Genomic DNA, 19576 nt, shown 5'->3' with positions numbered 1-19576 from the left:
GTATGTTTTATTGAAATGTATGTAATAGCTTTAATATTAGGTTAAGATATTGATTTATTCAGAGATGATAGATATTTTTGTCAGTATTAGATACGATCGAAATTACAGTGCATATATGTCATATTGTAATCTATATGAATTTGAAAATCGTAATAAGCTTTTAAATGTATGTTCTATTTTAGATCCTTATATTATTTCGGATATTAAAAGATGTCGCATGGAAAGTTAGCCGCGTCTGATTATATAGTAAATTTTACAATTATACATAATTGTAAAAAATAAAATAATTTTATCAGTTTGAGAAACACTAAATATTTCTATATATATAAAAAAAAAAATTATATTTATACAATAATATTAATTGCATTACATATTATAGAATTAAATTAATTCCAATTCCATAAAAATGTAAAAAAAATCGGAGCCTAAAAAAATTAATAAAATTATTGATAGAAAGAGTAATTATTTCTCAATCAATTATCTTAACAAACACACACACATATATATATTTTTCTAAAATATTTAATGAAAGAACCCGAGTGTATATCGTGTCTCATATAATAAAATACTTGAATCAAGGACTATAAACAATGCATCTAAAACATAATTTAAATAATGTATTGCAAAAATATTCACCCTAAACGAATAAGTACTTTATACCGAAACGGAAATGACATCATCAAGATTCACTTTACGATATAATATGCAATACAAATACGTACAATCGACTGGAGTAGAGGAGCGCGAAGAAAGACATAACTCAATAGAGGGATGCGGCGGCGACAACCTACGCTCGCGCGTACTTGGCGCGTTTCCCTAAACCCACGAGCTCATTACAACCTGTCTTGCGGAAAGGACAATCGCTTCTCGCGGTGTCGTCAGCTCCACCCAGACGACGTCGTCTGCGTCGTTGTTATCGGCGTCGTGCGCTCAGGTGAGATCCGCGTCCTCGGAAGGCAATGCCCCGCCACGAAAACTTCCCACACGTGCACGCGTCGCCGTGCAGTGATTCACCGGCTTACACGCGACTCCGGTACCGTTACACGTGTGTAGGCACACCGGGCTACACGTGTGCGCTTCGCTGGAAGCGCGCCGACACGATCCGGTCGAGGCGGTAACGTCGACGTTGCCGCAACGTGTATGCACACACTCGTCTACAGTGTCAGCCGAAAGTCTGTGATCGGCACATGAGCACTCGCGGGAGATAAAATCAAGTGTTTTGACGGCGAGGTCTGTTATGTATCTATATAGATATGTGATATATCTTTTCTATAGTCCTTTTTCTTTTTATTTTTGATTATTTTGTTGTTTTAACTTTCTTTTAAATTTTTTTTTTTTTTTTTATATACACATATATATAAAACGTGGTTGGTGGAACAAAAATTTATTTCATTCCTCTTTATTTTCCTAATAAAAATAATTTTTCAATTTTAATTATTTTCAATTATTTCAATAATAATACAAAATAATTTTTAAAATATTTAGAGAAAGAGAAAAGGCAAATACAAAATCTTAATTCTCCGATTTAATTCTTTTTACAAATACAATCTGATATGATCCCTAATTAATGTGCCTCCTAATCTATATCATAATATTTTTCGCGACTAATCTCTAATTTTTGACTGATACTGTACATAGTAGCTCGAGACATTTCGCCACGTCGCTGCGAGAGAGATCCTAGATTCTCCTCAGAATACCGTCCGTCATATGGAGTGAGAAGAAGCGAGAGAGAGAGAGAGAGAGAGAGAGAGAGAGAGAGAGAGAGAGAGAGAGACAGACAGAGAGAGAGAATTGTGTGTATGGGTATGTGTGTGATCTATGCGTTATGGGCTGCACTCGGTATCATATGCACTGTTGCTGACATAATGCGCGCAATTATTATCCAATGTTATCAGCGGGCTTCCCTACACGCGCCTGTACACGTGCAAGATGCGAGATGATGCTGTACTGTCGCGCTTACAACAATCACCGCAGGGAAAAGTGTGAATGAATACGCCGCATCGTGTCTATGAAGTTTTATGAGCGCAATTACCATATTGGTGTTGCACGGGATAATCACGTGTACTCGGAGCCGGTTGATCTTCCAGTAATCGTTAACACTACCGTCAATAGCCGATCAATAAATCCCAAGTGTCAAACGTAGTTTCATGATGTCATACTTCTAATTGCAAGATAAATTGAATTATGTAATATATAAAAAGGAAAAATAATTATCAAATATTAATTTCATATTTTTAGAATTATTGACTCCAGCTTCGAAACATTCTAAAAAAATAATTTATACTTTTTATGTAAATGCTTGCATGTCCAAATATTTCATCATAACAACATAAGACATAAAGGAACATTTTTAATTTTGTTCCCATGTTATAACTCCTCGCTTAACATTCCACTTACATAGTATAGAATCATTTATCGTGCAACGAGCGCATAGACTGTGTCATATCTGCTCATTCCGTATAAGGAACAGGTGGATATAATTCCACACGTAAAGATTGAGTCATCAACATATAGACACACTAGAGAAGCAGAAAAGCATTATATATGATATACGAGATATCAAATATAAATTTTGTGTGAAATACTTGACATTTTATTTATATTATCAAATATATATATATATATATATATATATATATATATATTAAAATTTATATGTTTAGTATAGTTTTATTTATTAAATTTATTTTGTTAAGATAATAATTCAAATTTATAAAGAAATATATTTAAATTATTTAAAAAATATATATATGTATAATATTAAAAAAAAAACTCGTATCTTATGTGTTAGAAATTTTCTAAACTATGCTTCTGTAATTATGCACAAATACATATTTTTTAAATATTTTTATTCATGTATAATTGTTCTATTAAATATATATAATTTGTTCTATTAAATTAAGTCTGGTATTAAACACTTTGTGGCATCATTTGGCGATACTTTTATGACATTTGAATGCCTTACGATGCGTTTTAAATATTATTAACTCTTACCCAAATTATAAAATTCAACATTCTTTCTTGCTCACTTCAAAAATGTAACATTCGATTAGAATTCAACTAAAATTTACACGCATAATTCATCGATTCTTATGCTCGTGTAATTTATTTCACGCTCGTTGTCGCTCGTTCATTTCTCGATAAAAATGACAGTGCGATTTTCAGATAACTCAAGAATGCCATGTCGTGATTTTGGCATAACCGTCGAGCAGAATTAAGGAAAATAACGACGGAGGAGAGTACATAAGCGCGCGCGTTCAACATACACATGATTTATAACAGAGTCAGCGTAAGAGACACGGGCAACGCAATTCCCCGCTCTCGCATAGCGAAACACTTCTGTCATGCGAAATCTGGAAGGCAGCGATGTGAGTAATCTAGTGAGTGATTCACGGTGGAATTTTTCCTACTCAGTCGGCTCTAGGTACTGTCCATCATGAAGGTACGCGCAAAGTGTGTGTCAAGGCGATTTTTTTAATCTTTCTAAAAATTAAAGATAGAAAAAGAGAGGGTACTTTTTTCTAGCTTTACAATTTTAAATTTCCTGCAACTTGAATTCTTATGCAACATAATACGTATACGCATACATAATTCGAGAAGGGAGAGAGAGAATAGAGAGTGACCGGATAGACACTCAGCTGCTGACATTCATAATTCACCGTAATTACTTAATAAATTCATTCTACTTATTTAATAAGACTACTGTCGTTGCCGCGACGGTGTTTATGTATTTATGTTCACGCGAGCATATAAAATACAGATTTGCTAATTTCTTTTTCAAATATTCAAGTCTTTTAAACAATTTTTCCTTTGACAGTCGAGGAAGTTGAGACAAAGAAGAAAATAATGTTATCTGAGCGCATGCTTACGTCATGGAGCTTAAAAATATTGAACCTATATGAACGACATGGTAATGATTGAATTGAAATGATTGAAAATGATAGAATTGAAATAAAAATAAAAATAAAATCTCAAATTGATGATACTTTTAAATCTAGATGTTTCCGAGTCTCAAATAGAGCGACAACTAAACAATTTTACTAACACAGCAGGATGTCAAGCAGTAGCGCGTCGAAATAACCAAGGGAAGACTTATGGCAAATAAGTGTTCCCGCAAGGTATGGCCAAGCGATTGACACAAGAGCGTGACGAATATACGAGACAAATGCATGTGAATTTTCGATTGAAAAATAAACAGCAATTTTTAGCCGAGCGAAAGTGCAATAAAGAGGGACAAAAGAGAGAAAACCGCCATCAAACACGACGTCCTATTAAGCTCGCACAACCAAAATCGAACAATAAAATTGGGACTTGAGTAACAAAAGAGCACTATAAATTTATGTATAAGTTTCGATTGTGCTAAAGTGGCTGTATAGACGTGGAAACGCGACCAGTAGTAGATACCAGTTTCATGTAAATACCTGTGTAGCAAATAAGTTACAACGAGAGCCTGTCAACTTGCCGGCTCTTTCGATTAATGTGGCATTTTATATACTACTCTATATCAAGTGTTTCGGTATGTAAAATGCCGTCGATTTCTCCCAAAATTTGCAAAATGTGAATAGAAAAAAATACGACACAATATTTCTTGTTTTACTGCTTGTCATTTATCTCACACCCTAATCAATCGCCTTTCTCTCTCTCTCTCTGTCGCTGTTTTTAACTTATAAAAATTAAAATCAATTAATGATTTAATTGCAAACTTATAATTGTGGAAAAATTAAAAACATTAGTATTATATTAGTATTATATAGTAGTTCGTTGTTAAAGCTCGCAATATGTATACGTGCGTGTATATTTATATATGTCTTGTCATATATTTTAATTTTTTTTTGACGCCATTTAAACTAAAGTAATTATCATAGCATAAAAAGTGAACAAAAAATATAATGTCAAAAAATGTTCTCTGCTAGAGAGCGCAATATTGTTGCGTCAGCTATTTATTTTCGTCTATCTTTTTCGAATTAAACGATTCAGCACACGTGCACGTGCGACGTACAGAGACCGGAGGGACGAGGACAAAATCGAGTCGCGGTAGTTTTTTGTTTTTCGAGCGAGCTCGGTTCTGTCGACGAGCCTCGCGAAAATCGGCCGAGCCGAAAGAATTCCCTAAAATCGAGGAGATAAGCGCGATCGAGTTACTTCTTCGAATTAGGCGACTCGGAGTCGCAAAACAAAACTGAATCGCGATAGTTTTTTTTTTTCTCTCTTTTTTTTTACGAATTTGCCTTTCTCCGCGAGTTTCGCGTCGAATAAAAATCTCACCGAATTTAGTCAAGTCGAAAAGATAAACGCGCCCGATTTACTTCGTCGAAAGACGACTCGATGTATTTAATAACTGAAAGTTAACAACCCAATTTAAGAATCAGCTGGGCTTTTTGGAATCGCTCTAATATAATTGTAAAAGATATATATATATATATATATATATATATATATATATATATATATATCACTTATTGAATTGATATCGCGATTTAACGAAAAGCCATATCAATGAATGAATCATTCTCGCATATCACAACTGAGGAGATAATCAAGAGTACAATATGTTTTAAATATATGCGTTTGAGATATACGACATCGTAGCTTATCAATTTATTTGCAAGATCTTTTTATATATACGTATGTATCTAAACATAAGATTCTGACATTACATCACATTATACATCATGGAATACACCTACTTTTTGCTCAATCACATTTATTCAATTGCATTATTGTGAAGGAACAAATAATTAAATGGGACATTAAATTAGTTATATTTTAAGCCAAAAACATCAAACAAAATATATGTAGATGTTAAATAGATTTTTCTTTCCTGTTTGTAAAGATACGTCACATTGTTAATTACTAGAAAATTTCTTTACTTACATATGCATTATTAGAAATCTAATAAAACATCTATAAGTACGGAAGAGAGGGAAACAATTCTCCTCTCGTGTTTCCCAGAAATATTATGTTTCGCGAGCTGCGGGCAATATATATATAGGAAAACACGTTGATGCGCCACGCTCCCATCTGGGTTAAACGATAGACCACGAGGGACAAATAAAAATTAAACACCATTAAGTTACACGGAAAATTCGCGCGTTCATCGGCAAGTAATAAAATTAATATCGAATTATCGGTAGAGGCGGGAGAGAGAGCGTGAAAAAGAAGGAGGGAAGCAAGAGAGGGGAGGGAGACGGCTTTTCAGTTTGTCGTCGACGCATTGTTTTTCGACGAATGTAGCCATTGTGCGGTTGGGCTCGTTATCGATAATTAAAAATTGTCAAATGCACTTTGGCCGCGCGGTGCGGCGCGCATCACAGCCGGCGCGGAAGCTCAGCTGGGAAGTAGCCCGCGGGTTACCGCGGGGTACTCACCGGAGGGCGAAGGGGATGAGGTCGGAGGGGGAGGGAGGTCGATTCTGGTGTGTACAGTTGCGCAATCATTAGCCAGTGTATTATTACTCGCGCGCGGATATTAATTGATTTCGAAAATACAATTTTCTGTGCGAATGATCAAAACGCGCGCTGCGCTGCCGCCTGCTACTTCGAGCCCCCCCCCCTCACCGCGTTATGCCTCGCTCTCGCCCGTGTGTCTACATCATCAGCATGCCTCTAGCGTTTGCTTTCCCGTTTAGATCGGTCTCGCATACGATCCTCTGAATCGCCCCGGTCGAGGGTGCTCTCTAACGAACGGGCCGCATGAAGTGGAAAACAAGCCTTCGATATTTTCGACGACAAATGGAAAAAGGCAAAATGTGTTGCGTATAAAAATAATGAATTTGCAAGCAAACTTGTAATCGCAATATTATTTATCGCGATTGCGGGAGATAAAGAATTATTAATCTTGGATAAAAAATAAATAAATATTTAAAATTTTTTAATTATACTTTTTTTTTTTTTTACTAAAATCGCAAGCGTATAAAACATTTGAAACGACTCGCTTAATCGTAAAACAAAAGCTAATAAAATTAACAATAGCAGCAATAGGCTCAGAGTAAGAACAATCGAATGGGAAACTGACAGATAAGAGCCAAGGTGCGGATATCGGTGCGTGAATTTATTATTGTTAAGTTTTATTAACTAATGTGTGTATTAAAAAAGTTCGTTTCAAATCTTTTTTGCTCCACCTTCAGCATGGATATAAATATATAAAGATTAGATTGGAATTTTAAAACGACATACGCAACATTTACAGTTGTCAAATTTTAAATTAAAATTCAAAATCAAAAAGAAGGCTCACCAAAATCCAGGTGGAATGTGTATAAATAAATTACACAACGTCACACGTCGGTGGTTTACAACATAATGATGACTAATGTTGACATGATCGGTACGGTCATAAAAACAACAATGTCATAAAGATGATGATAAACAAAGTTAATTACTCCTTACATAAAATCAAAATTTTGAAATTAAATTCAAATTTAAATTTCTCAATCGATCAATTTTTTAATTTTTATTTTTATACATTTTAATATCTATTTTTTATATATTTATATCCATGATAAAATTGGACTAAAAAGCAATCCAAAACGTACATTTTTGAATACATATCAGTTTATAAAGTTAATAATAATAAGTTCGCACATTGATATTTACGCCTGTCTCTTATCTGCCTATTTCCCACTTGATTGTTCCAACAAAATTAAATCAAACACACATTTTTTATACATACACATATTCACACACAATCATACATAATTACAAGAAGATAAGCGATTGTAAATTTAAATAAATCAATCAAGAAATTAATATTTTTTTCAAACACGAATACAAAATTTAAAAATAAAATTGGATTTAATATATGAAATTCAATTATCTCGGATGAATAGAAAATCCACGAATGATAAATAAGAGAGTAAGAGTATAACATCGTGAAAAATCTGACAGCGGCAAAGGTGAGAACGGCGTGTAAATCAAAAGCGTTTTATTATCCCCCTCCCATTTTATCCAGATTATCACGGCGAGAGTCGAGCCGACTGCACTTTTCATTCGCGGCGCCGGAATGCGCGGTAAAAACAGAGTCGTCAGATCGAAAGGTACACATTGATTGTAATTCGAAGTGCAGCGATAACCTTTTGCGGCCATTCGTCGTGTGGCGCGATTGCACACACACACACACACACACACAGGCGCGCGCGCAATCGGTGCGTGAAAATGGAAATCGAGCGAAATGGATTCGTTCGCTCAGAAAAAAAGCGCGTGGGAGGAAGGACACGAGGAAGGGATGTGAAGGAGGGGTGTGTTTGCGCGAGCGATAGAGACGCGCGGCGTTATCGGCGCACCGCCCGGTCGCGCCAAAATTAGCGCCACCGCGATTAGCTAATATTTTTTATTCGCGTTCGCCGAGGGTGACGCGCATTTTTGAATTCATTTCTCCTCCGTGATGTATGCATGCATGCGACGAGACGAAATTCCTCGTTTGTCGAAGGAAGTTTTAATTACGCTACAAACGTTTTCACCAATTCCGTTAATCAGACGGTGTTAATTTGCTTAAACCGAGATTAAATCTGCGGTTCCTTTTCCGGAAACTTTAGCTAAAATTTAATAGTGCATCTTTCCGATTAAATGCAACTGACGTTGTCTAAGCGCACCAAGCTATATAAAATCAAAGAAGACCCGTGTTGTATCACCGAGACTTGATCTTTCATTATGCTTATATTAGCAAATACTGGAAAGCAGATGTACCTTGAAGGTATACGCGCGCACGCTCATTGAAACGTTATGTGCAAAGCTAACGCTGGTTTACAATCAGCAATCTCGTTCGGCAATAATCTTATCTTTCTTCCCAGAACCTCCTTTCGACAGATATTCCTTACGATGAGATCTTTACGATTGGCAAGTGCACGCACAAAACTGGACGAATATCTACTAATTAACTTTATCGATAAACCTCATCTTTCCTTCTCTTTCTCTGCATTTTCACCTTCGTATCTTTTCATATTTATCCAAAGCATCGCGAGTTTCCTTCGAAATAGCGATAATTGAAGAGAAACTATACTCAAAACTTACTTATTAGTTGTCGCTTCATCATTCTGTTAGAGGAAATAAAGGGCGGGACGAACAAATCTATCGTATTTCAGGAAATCGCAATTTCTGATGAACTTCGTAAAGTCTGCTTAAACACAATAACGAACAAACTCGAACACTTCTTCGAGCCGATATAAAAGTAAACGAGATTCTTCTGTATGAACAATAGAATTTAAATGATCAATCGAATAATAATATTTATTATTATCCAACTTTTTCTTTGAAATACACGCTTATATATTATCAAATCAAGTGAAAACTGTCGCAAACGCATTGACAAATTCTCTACATCTTCGTAAAGCATAAATATTCTCCTACTTTCATTCTTCTTTCCCAGCCATTCATAATAAAGTCATAAAGAGTTATAGATTTGCTTGGCAGAGTAACGAGCTGAGAAGCAAAAGATGAGGAAAAGCGGACGAAGGGAGGCGGAAAGGAGGGATCGCGAGAGAGACGAGTGGAAGAGAGAAACGGCTAGCCCCCGAAGGCCCGAATATCGATCTCATACATAATTAAATACCAACCCGGCAAAGCATCACAAAGAGAGCTTACTTCAGCTTTGATCTGCTGACAGACGGGCCCCGTCATCGCGGACTTCAATAGGCGGTACTGGATCGCGGGGGTGTGCTATTGACATGCATGTGTGTGTGTGTTTTTCCCGCGCGCGTGTGTATCCAGCAGCCTGTGTTTCGCGCACACACACACAAACACGAGGAAGCCTGTTTACGGATCCGCGCATTCGCGACGTTCGCGTCCTCGTTAGCGTATCTACACGTGTCGGTCGGTGCACACTTATATATGTACACGAGAAAACTACTCCCCTTTTGCATTTCGCATTAGCTATCTGAAAGCTTATACTAACAAATAGCGCTGGAAAATTCATCGATAAGGAGAAACGGAAAAGGCAGCGATTGCAAGCTGTTGCAAGCAAGCAATGTAGCATGAAGATTTGCAGAAATTAAATACATGACAGAAACATAATATAGTATAATATTCGTATACATGAATTAGCATGGCTTGACTTGAAAATATTCAAGACTTTAGATTTTCATTAAAAAAGAATCTTATATGAACATCTTTTGAGAAAAAATTTTGCAGATTAAATATAACATTAAAAACATTGCAAATTTTCAAAGCCATATACGCTACATAATATAAAGCAAATATTTTCATATAAAGAAAATATTTTCTGCTTCGAAACTTTTGGTCCGGAAATTGTTTATAAAATATTTATTAACGTACACGAAATAAATGTTATGCATACAACGCGACTTTAATAATGATTGCGAGCGAAACACATCCGATAATCGACCTGCAATGTAAATGAAAGCTTTTTTCGCACACTTGCAACGAACAAGTTTTAATAATATCTATTAACTGGTCATTTGCATACACGTGTGTGCATTATTAACGTTTCATAATGTGCCGCGCGTCAACTCCGCACGAGAAACTTCCTTTATTTGCATTCAAAATCTTGCACATGTACTTCAAAGAGACCTTTTAACCCGGCGACATTAGCAGGTGAGCTTACAACGGTTTTATTATTAATCCGTTCACGAGAAATAAGGGGAACAAGCTCGGTACAACTCGACGAACATCCTGACGACGGGTCTTCATGGATGGATAGACGAGTTGACAAGCAAATAACTACAGGAGAAGGGAACGGGAAGATATGCGCGTGCTTTGATCCTTCTACATATATTCTCCATCCTTTTTCGCTCCTTTTCTCTAACGCGAATCGCCTTCTTAAAAATCCGAAAGTATCTTTTTATATCTAAAAGATAGAACAGAACCATTACGTCAGGCCGAAGTAGATCTGTCAATCCAAGATCATTCAAATCATTTTAGCAGACAATTTGTCGATTGTCAACATTTAGCTTAATATATATAAATCAAGATAAATTAGTAATTATTATTTAATTATTATATTAAAAATATCTATCTTATTCATCTCCCCCCTTTCTTTTTTTTTATTTCCAGTATATTATAATACTTATAAAATTAATTCAAGAATAATTTATATACAGGGTGTCTACTCAAGTCCTGTAAAAAATTTATCTGAGAATTTCCTGATCTTCTAAATATTTTTGTTTAAAATGGCAAAGAGAATATTTTAAACATTTTTTTTTGTGCAATTTCCTAAAATAAATTTTTATATTATACGCGCTTGCTAATGCTTTTCATTCATACATGAAGAAGAGACACAAAGCCACTTAAATTTTAAATGCAAGATTTACTAAATGTACTAAAAATGAATAGCTTTCGTTAAGATTAAAATTTTTTAACTCGCATAACATTTTTATTTTTTATGACTAAAAATTAAAATAAAGAATATATATTACATATTCTGTTAAAACATTGAATATATAAACAGAGATAGATGGAATTTTATAATATATTTTAAACAAATAATATATTTTAAAGAAATAATATTTTTAAAAACTCTCTCAGCCCCAACAAAATTCCCTGAAAATTCTATGTTTTTTCAAAAAATAGACACCCTGCATATAAAATTTTTTTTTTTCAGAAAAAAAATTTAAAAAAATATATAAACATCGTTAATAAAGAAATCCGTGGCAATCCTAGATTGATAAAACCGACAATACATATGTACCGTGAAAAAAAAAATAAATAAATAAATTCATTCGCAATAGAGTGTCGCAATTATCTCCTTTGCGGCACACTTGCGATTCGAGCGCGAGCGAAATAGGAGCGATGACAGGAACAGATATTTCTTTAGCCGCGATATTATTACCGGCCGTCCCCGGTCGTGTTAAATTATAACGATGGCATCTCGATGCGGAGGTCTGTCTCACGGTAAAAAGAAAACACATACGATAATTACCTTCGATCCACGCTGTTATCCGCCGACACATAAAAGCGGAATCTTAATCCTCCCATCATTACGCTTACGAAACTGACTCATAAATCAACAGAGCCGTAGCATTCCCTATCGCGCGAATGCGGACGAACGTGATGCAACGCGATTCTTGGTGGAAGAAGAACGACTACGCGCAGACGTGAATTTACGACGACGACAAATTTTCACTCTGCATTCTCGCGCGAATCGATTGCTGTCTCGCGATTAAACAACAATTTGTCGAAATTCACGAGGGCCGAACAAAGTAAGTGCAAGTCGATTAATATAATGTAAATTAAAAGAAAGAAAAAAAAAAAAAAAAAAAACAACACCAGGTGCCGAGAAAGCAGCTTCGAATGAAAAAACTTCGTTCCGTATTAGACGATCATGTAATTAAAATGAAAGACTTGATTTCCTGCTTTTACTGATTATTTCACAATTTCAATACTGCTATCTATATTAAATTCAAGTATTTATATCGTTTCGGATGGCTCTGTCGATCGCAAACATGTTTATATAAATAATAATAAATTAATACTTTTATGAATTAAGAGACGAATTAAATTTGCGAAGAAATAAATAAACGATATTTATGGTGAAGTCTCTTTATGTGTGTTTTCCCATAAATTCGTAATGACTCGTCATATGTACACACTCGGAGGCGTCTCATGATGACACGATTTAATCGCCGTTCGATGATGTCATGTCCGCTTTATTTTAAGTCCACGAATTTTAAGTTGTATGACCAATGGAGAATAAATTTGTGTCAATACATATATATGTGTGTATATAAATTCACATATCCGTATATTTGTGAATATATAATTCATATATTTGCAAAATTTCTACGTATATATGAATTCCATATCTGGTTCTCATTCTAATTCACCGAGTCAATTTGCAATATCCGTTTGCGAGAAAGTCGATTAATTGTTTAAGTGTGCGTCTATTAAAAACTTATTTAATTACTGACGAGAGACACGCGAGGGAATTTATCGTCCCGTACGATGTTTGTCACATTGAATTGTCTCGTAAATATCCAGCAATTGCCACCAAGTGCGTGTGACGCACAATAAAACAGATCGTTTATAGAAGGTTAGTATAAAAAATCAATAAAACAAAAAGAGCATTAAATATATAGTACACACGTACATTAAATATTCCTATAATTTCTTACATCTTTACTAAGTAAAAAAAAAAAGTTTAAAAGATTCTACTTTTTATATAGAAAAGTTATTACTTTTTTTATCAACGTAATTCATTGCTATAAAATTCTAATTTTATTTGTTTGTATGTTTTCACGAGAATAATCATTTTAAAATATTTGACATTCGCGTAAAAAAAAATTTATACGATTTATTAATTAAAATTTTATTCGAATAAATATAAATGAAGATTAAAAGTTTAGTAAATTTTAGATTAAGTTTAGTAAAGTTTAGTAAACACATCTGTCAACAAATCTTATCTCACACGGAATTTTGAAACAATTCCTGAATTGCTCAATGTGATAACTTTGTAAGCACAGTCTGTCTCACAATATGTGGATGCACGTTATGCAATAAACGTCTATATTAATGCAAACATAATATGCAAACACATTTTGCTCAGTCCACGCAACTCTAAAGACTTGTATGTCCCTTCAGGTGTCTAAGACTAAAAATAATAAACTAATTCACCTCAACGTTTATATACGAATGTCAAGCGTAAGTGTAAAACATAGCAGTTAAAATAATATGTAAGCAAATGAAGATATCCTCTTTGTTCTTTACGGTTTCTTAAATTTTTTAAATACGCTATGGACATGATGTTATATATAAACCAAATTCATAAAATTTTTGCAATTTATAAAGTTTATTAATTATTCCAAAATATATATTTCTTTTTATAGCGATTCTCGAATCATCAGCTGATGCAGTAATTAAAAATAAAGCATTCGAGTATCATCCAAATTGAAGAGATTATTATCGATAAAAAGCAAAAGAGATATCTAACATTTAATATTTTCACGAATAATTGCGATTCGTATGTGGTAGAGCGCACACATGACCGACTCACAAGCGCGTTAATGCACCACTTTTGCAAGGATGAAGCAAGAAGATTGACAGGCCAGCTCTCTCTCCGATCGTGCTGCCCGCGCCTTATTCGACTCGTTGCATCTCGTTAATTGCATCGTGAACTCCTCTCGATTCGAAATAAGGTTAACGATAAAGAGACGCGACGTCGTGTTCCTTTTGCCGCTCGAGATTTCCGCGCGCGCGCGCGATTCGTTCTGCGTTCGCAAAATAAATACCCTCGGCGGAAAAAAAACCAGACCGAACTGTGTCGCTTGGAGAATCGAAGGCCGCGCGCGGCCTGACGTCACGATGGATCACGATCGAGGTGATCCATCGTTGTACCGCGACGAAAAATCTCTCGTCGATGACGCGGGCTTTCAATCCCGTCACCGAGCCCCGGGACCCACTTCCGATAGCTTCAGTAACGCGGACCTCGCAATTAAAACGCACTGTCAACGCCAGCGTTTACCACATCCATCAGACCGAAGATGGAAAGCGTGTCAAGAAGCGGCTCACCCTCCCCTCTCTGCCCCCGCCACCCCCGGCGGGTGGAGGCGAAAGGGTGGAGGGTGTCCACTCGAGTGCGCGCCCCCGCGGAGCGCGCTCGCTCAAAAATGCATTTTTTTCAGGCGTGATATTGATGAACTGACAATTAGCGCGGATATTGGGTAAACCACACGCACAGGGATGCATAGACTCGCGCATATTCTCTTTGATGGCGCGCTGCGTCATCCATAATGCAAGCAGGGAGCGAGAATAATTTTGAAGATTTTGCATGCGTTGGGTGTATTATTAAAGATAAAATCTGGTCCTCATTATTTATGCGCAATATCGATAACTACTGATTATAATTATTTATAGTTTCTTTTTTTGGATTATCTGATACCTGATTCTGAAAGAGATTATCGAGTGTGTGCGGTTAAAATTGCGAATATAATTGATAAAATTTAACTATAATCATAGTTCTTTTTTTTTTTTTTTAAATCTATAAAAATAAAATTTGATAAATTAGCCTCGCAAATTGATATATCGTTATTACTACTTTTCATATAAAATACATTCAAACAAGTGTTACCTGTCACTTTTATGACAGATTAAACAAGGGATTGTACAGATCTGTTTAAAGAAATTTCTGTTTCTATTGTTACGTCAACTTATCTATGACATAAAATTTATGACATATAATCTTGATCTCTATGATATTTCAAATAAAACGATATCCATATAAGAGATGACATCCGAGTAAAAAATTAGATTAGATATAGATATTTTCTCTTTAATGTCATAAATCACGCAAGTGTATACGATGTAGACTCCTTCTTAGTCTCTATTCTACCCATCGGATTGAATGAAAAATTTGACAGCAAATGTGACATTCGCGATACTTTTTTTAATCCACGATCACACGTCTTCTATATAATTATAAACGTGACGTTTATAATTATATCTACTGACATTTTACCAATCAAAATTTAACCCAAATCGAAATTAGACCGTCTAGAACATGTCGATAATCTCACATATCGCACATCGTGTCACATCGAAGTAATAACATACTTTACAAAAATCTAAACACGCGTTTTAATATATATCACTTGCGCTAAAGAAAATCGCAGCGTTTTTATCCTAAAAATTCCAAACACATTCTCAGAGATAGCGATACAGAATACAGAATGTGTGTATGTGCGTGACGGAGCGAGGGAAGGGCACGCGACAGAGAAAATCCGAACCGCGGCACGAGGACACGGCGAAAATAGAATCGCGCCGTGCAATTTAATCCCGCGACTTCACTTTGACGCGGCCGGACACATACGCATGATCGAGAATGAATTTTATTACGGCGCGGCGTATTAATTTTCCAAGGGGGTAAAGAGAGAGAGAGAGAGAGAGAGAGAGAGAGACAATGCCGTTTTCGCAGTGGACGAACCCAGGACGCACCAGGATTACAACACGCGATTCCGCCACCTGCTGCGCGCACTGCACTTTTGTTTATGCAAGCCACGCGCCCGCGCGACGAGACGCAACATCGCGTTACGGTGTGATTTTGTAAATAAAAAGTCGTCGCGGTCGAGAGTCTTTCCATTTCCTCGCGCGCGATTCCTCGCGAAATCTTTCCCGGCGAAGAGAAATGAACGCGGCATCATTATATTTATATTCTAATAATTTACGCGTGAAAATTCATAAAGCGGAAGTAAGTTTATCAATGTATTTTGAATCGAAAAAGTAATTTATTGATAAATACTAAAATTAATAAACTTTTTTACCTATGTTTTCATCGGCATATTTGTGACTGTTATTAAACCCAATGTGAACTTAAATCGCGCATTTTTTTCAAAAGAAGCTGTTTATTCGTAAAACAAAACTCAGAATGTTGTTTTTTATATCGCAAAAAATATATTCAAATATTATAGCAAAACGCTAAATATATATTAAGTAATATTTTAAAAATTTTTTGACACTTGACATTCCACGATTCCGATTAAACTTTTAAGTGTGTCGCTTTTTACTATTCATTCACCCGCTAAGGATTGAACTGAAGTGATCCGCACGAATAAGTCCTACATAAATATCTTCGTGATATGATTCTTACAAACACACTCAAAGGATGAGCATTCACGCGCACGATTCACAATAGACTTAAAAACTTTGAAATAGTAAAACGTGACACTGGGCTACGCAGTATAGCGGAAATACATGAATCACATGTAGCACTCACCACGAAGTAGTGATTCTACCGAGGATCTACGTCGGTCCCGATGTGCCGTCACTGCCGACACTTCAGACGCGCCGATCCTGGACCAGCAGTCACGGGGTTGATAACACGGCGTTGAAACGACGAGCATCTGGGCACACTTGGATCGCGAAATCCTCGATACTATATCACCATATCATCCCCACGACGAGACGCGCATATTAAAACACGATAGGTATTTAACAGCGCTCACCATTCACTGAACTTTCTTTCTTTTACTGTGGTCCTGCGATAATCACTTCTCCTTCGCTCTCGGAACGTTCACTCTCTTATATCGGACTCATTCGTCACCGCGCGGAGATACGAGCATCGTCGCGACGCACTTAACTGTCAAAGGCGCTGCCCGAATCTGGCCATTGGTAAAAAGTCACGATCTCGCGACAACGTACATGACGTTCATTGACAGAACGGAGCGAGAGTAAAGATCCAATCGCGACGGCAGCACGTGGCGCACTGACTCCGCGATCATCTTCCCCACCACTACCCCCTCCAACGTAACATCGTTTACCCCTACTCACTCATCCCCGCCGCGCCAAAGCAGCGCGGCACACTGCGCTTCCCTTACCCGCGGCCCTGAACTATCCCCACTACCCGAACGAGGCGCCGCGCTTCTCTCTCTCCCCCCACCAGCATCTCTATCCCACCCACGCCCCCATCCTACTCTTCTCAGAGTTCCCGAGAGTCTTTCTTCCTCGCGGAGTCGCCCTTCTCGTCTTCCACGGCGATGTGTCTCACGCGACTGATTCCTTTTTTTTCTCTCTCTCTCTCTCTCTCCCAACCGAGTTTTCTACTCCCTCCCCCCCCCCGACTCCTCCTGATCCTTTTCTCGCGTTTCGCCCTACGTCCAGCCGTTCGCGATTTCTTCACACGCGCCGTCCAAATGTTTGGAAAATTTCTATATTTCGGCGAACATGTTAGGGATTGTGCGTCACTATAAAAGTATAATGTAAAAATAAAAACAGTATGTAAATGATGTGATATCGAATGGAGAAAATTTGGGTGAAAGACTCGAAACAATTTTCAATAAAAATAATTATAAAGTAGAGCTGTGTGTTTTTTTAGATTAATATATCTGACTTGCGATGATATCGAAAATAAAGAAAGACTTTTTATTTAATAGTAAATAAATAGTAAAATTTTTTAATCGAACGAATTTATGATAAAAAAAAAATAAATAACATTGAGGTAACATTTTTATTTAAATAGAAAAAATGTTATCACAATGTTATTTTTTTTTTTTTATCATAAATTCGTTCGATTAAAAAATTTTACTATTTATTTTCGATTCTTCCTATAAACATTTTAAATCTATTAAACAAATTTGCTGCATTACGTTTACGTAACAAATGCATTTTTTTCTTCAACTCACGATGCTTCATGAGAGAGATACCCTACATGTAAAATGATTCAGTAGAAACGTTCCCCTGTCTGACAGTGATGCAGCGGCTTCTACTTAACCACCTTTCCGCTTCCCATAACATTTAGCTGCACAAAGTGCAGCCTCGTGTTTCTCTGCTCGAATTTTTATCTCCGATCGAACATTGATCGAATATCTCTCGAGCTTCAACTCTTGCAATCGGCACTTACGATACGTGTAAACGCGCCACGTTTACGATTATATAATCCTTTTTATAATGATCTCATTAAAGTTGGATTGGTTAAGAGATAGAATTTACAAATAGTAACACGATTTACTTAATGATGATTTATTTCGCGCTTTATTACATCTTCGTTCATAGCTGTAAATTTCTTAGTAAAGATATTTATATTCTGACACAGCCCTAAAGCCTATATACGTACAATCTCTTTGCAATTTCCTAGAGAACCTAGCTACGTTGCTCGCTTTTTTATTTTTTTTTTTTTTGCATGAATTATAGAGATTCGAAAATTCTAATGAGACTGACTAATATATATCGAGAAATTCAACTTTCACGAACGATTGAGCAGCAATTAAAGTCAGTCGTAGCCATACCCGAATTTTCTGAAAAATGACAAATCAACTCGATCTAAAGACCGCCAAGTCGATGCGTTATCTCGTCCGAGACAGTCGTCCGGTTCGCGTATCGACGAGATCCATCGAGAAGGCCACCGAATCCTCCGGGCCCTATCCCAACCCTTGTTAGCGCGAGAATGTAAATCAACTCGTAATAGCATGGCAGCCGGGGATTAAGCGACGCGCGGAGACTCGGCGGAGGCACGGCGAGAAGGTACTGTCGACACGGCGGCGACGACGACGACGACGACGACGACGACGACAACGACGTCGTCGGCGGTGGCGGCGGCGGCGGTAGGAGTAGGTGGGGAGAGCGGAGGGGGGGGGAGAGACTCCCGGCCTCTTCCCCTTGTCCCGGAGCATTAGGAGTTCGGTAATAAATCTCGTTGAAAAAAACGCCCGCGCGCACACTTACACACGCGCGCGCATATACATATACACACACGCTCTCACATATACCCGGAGAGAGGTCGGTCTCACAAGCACTTCTGCTCTCTTCTTCCTCGCGTCTATCTCGTTCGGCTCTCGTACATTTGTGCTCTCCCGCCACAGTCGCGACAGGAAAGAGAAATACGGAAGGGTGATCGAAGGGATAGAAAGAAACGGAGAGAAGGACATAACCCGTCTCTCTCTCTCTCTCTCTCTCCTTCTTCCCTCTCTTTATCTCCGCGGCTTAGATCGCCTCCCCTCACGCCAACCTCGTCGCGCACCGACGAGAGAGAGAGAGAGAGAGAGAGAGAGGTCGGCATGATCTATGCACGCCATGCGGAGGCGAGTGTCACGGTTTGCTTGATGCATTGGTCCTCACTTGACCCCTTACTCCCTTCCTTTCCATCCCGCCGCCCTCCGCTCCACGCCATTCTTCCTCCTGTCGTTCCGCGGCTGCTTCCCTCC

At 37.2% G+C, this 19576-nt stretch overlaps 1 protein-coding gene across 8 annotated transcripts in view; it reads right to left on the bottom strand.

Moving 5' to 3' along the window:
• The window catches only part of LOC126851948 (protein tiptop), a 141295-nt gene that overhangs the window by 63237 nt on the left and 58482 nt on the right, over positions 1-19576 (bottom strand). Inside the window, exons 1-2 of one of the 8 annotated variants that reach the window (XM_050596305.1) lie at positions 16883-16898; positions 16654-16789 (exon numbers count right to left, since the gene is read on the bottom strand). The exons of 6 other annotated variants lie outside the window; for them this stretch is intronic. The gene's annotated coding sequence lies outside the window, so the exon portion shown is untranslated. Of the gene's footprint in view, positions 1-16653; positions 17143-19576 lie in introns of those variants that run through there. One more of the 8 variants, XM_050596301.1, reaches the window with a different exon arrangement.

Source organism: Cataglyphis hispanica, chromosome 9 (genome assembly GCF_021464435.1).
Source record: "Cataglyphis hispanica isolate Lineage 1 chromosome 9, ULB_Chis1_1.0, whole genome shotgun sequence".
In the NCBI taxonomy this organism is placed as follows: Eukaryota; Metazoa; Arthropoda; class Insecta; order Hymenoptera; family Formicidae; genus Cataglyphis; species Cataglyphis hispanica.
This window is presented reverse-complemented; position numbering and strand designations above follow the sequence as displayed.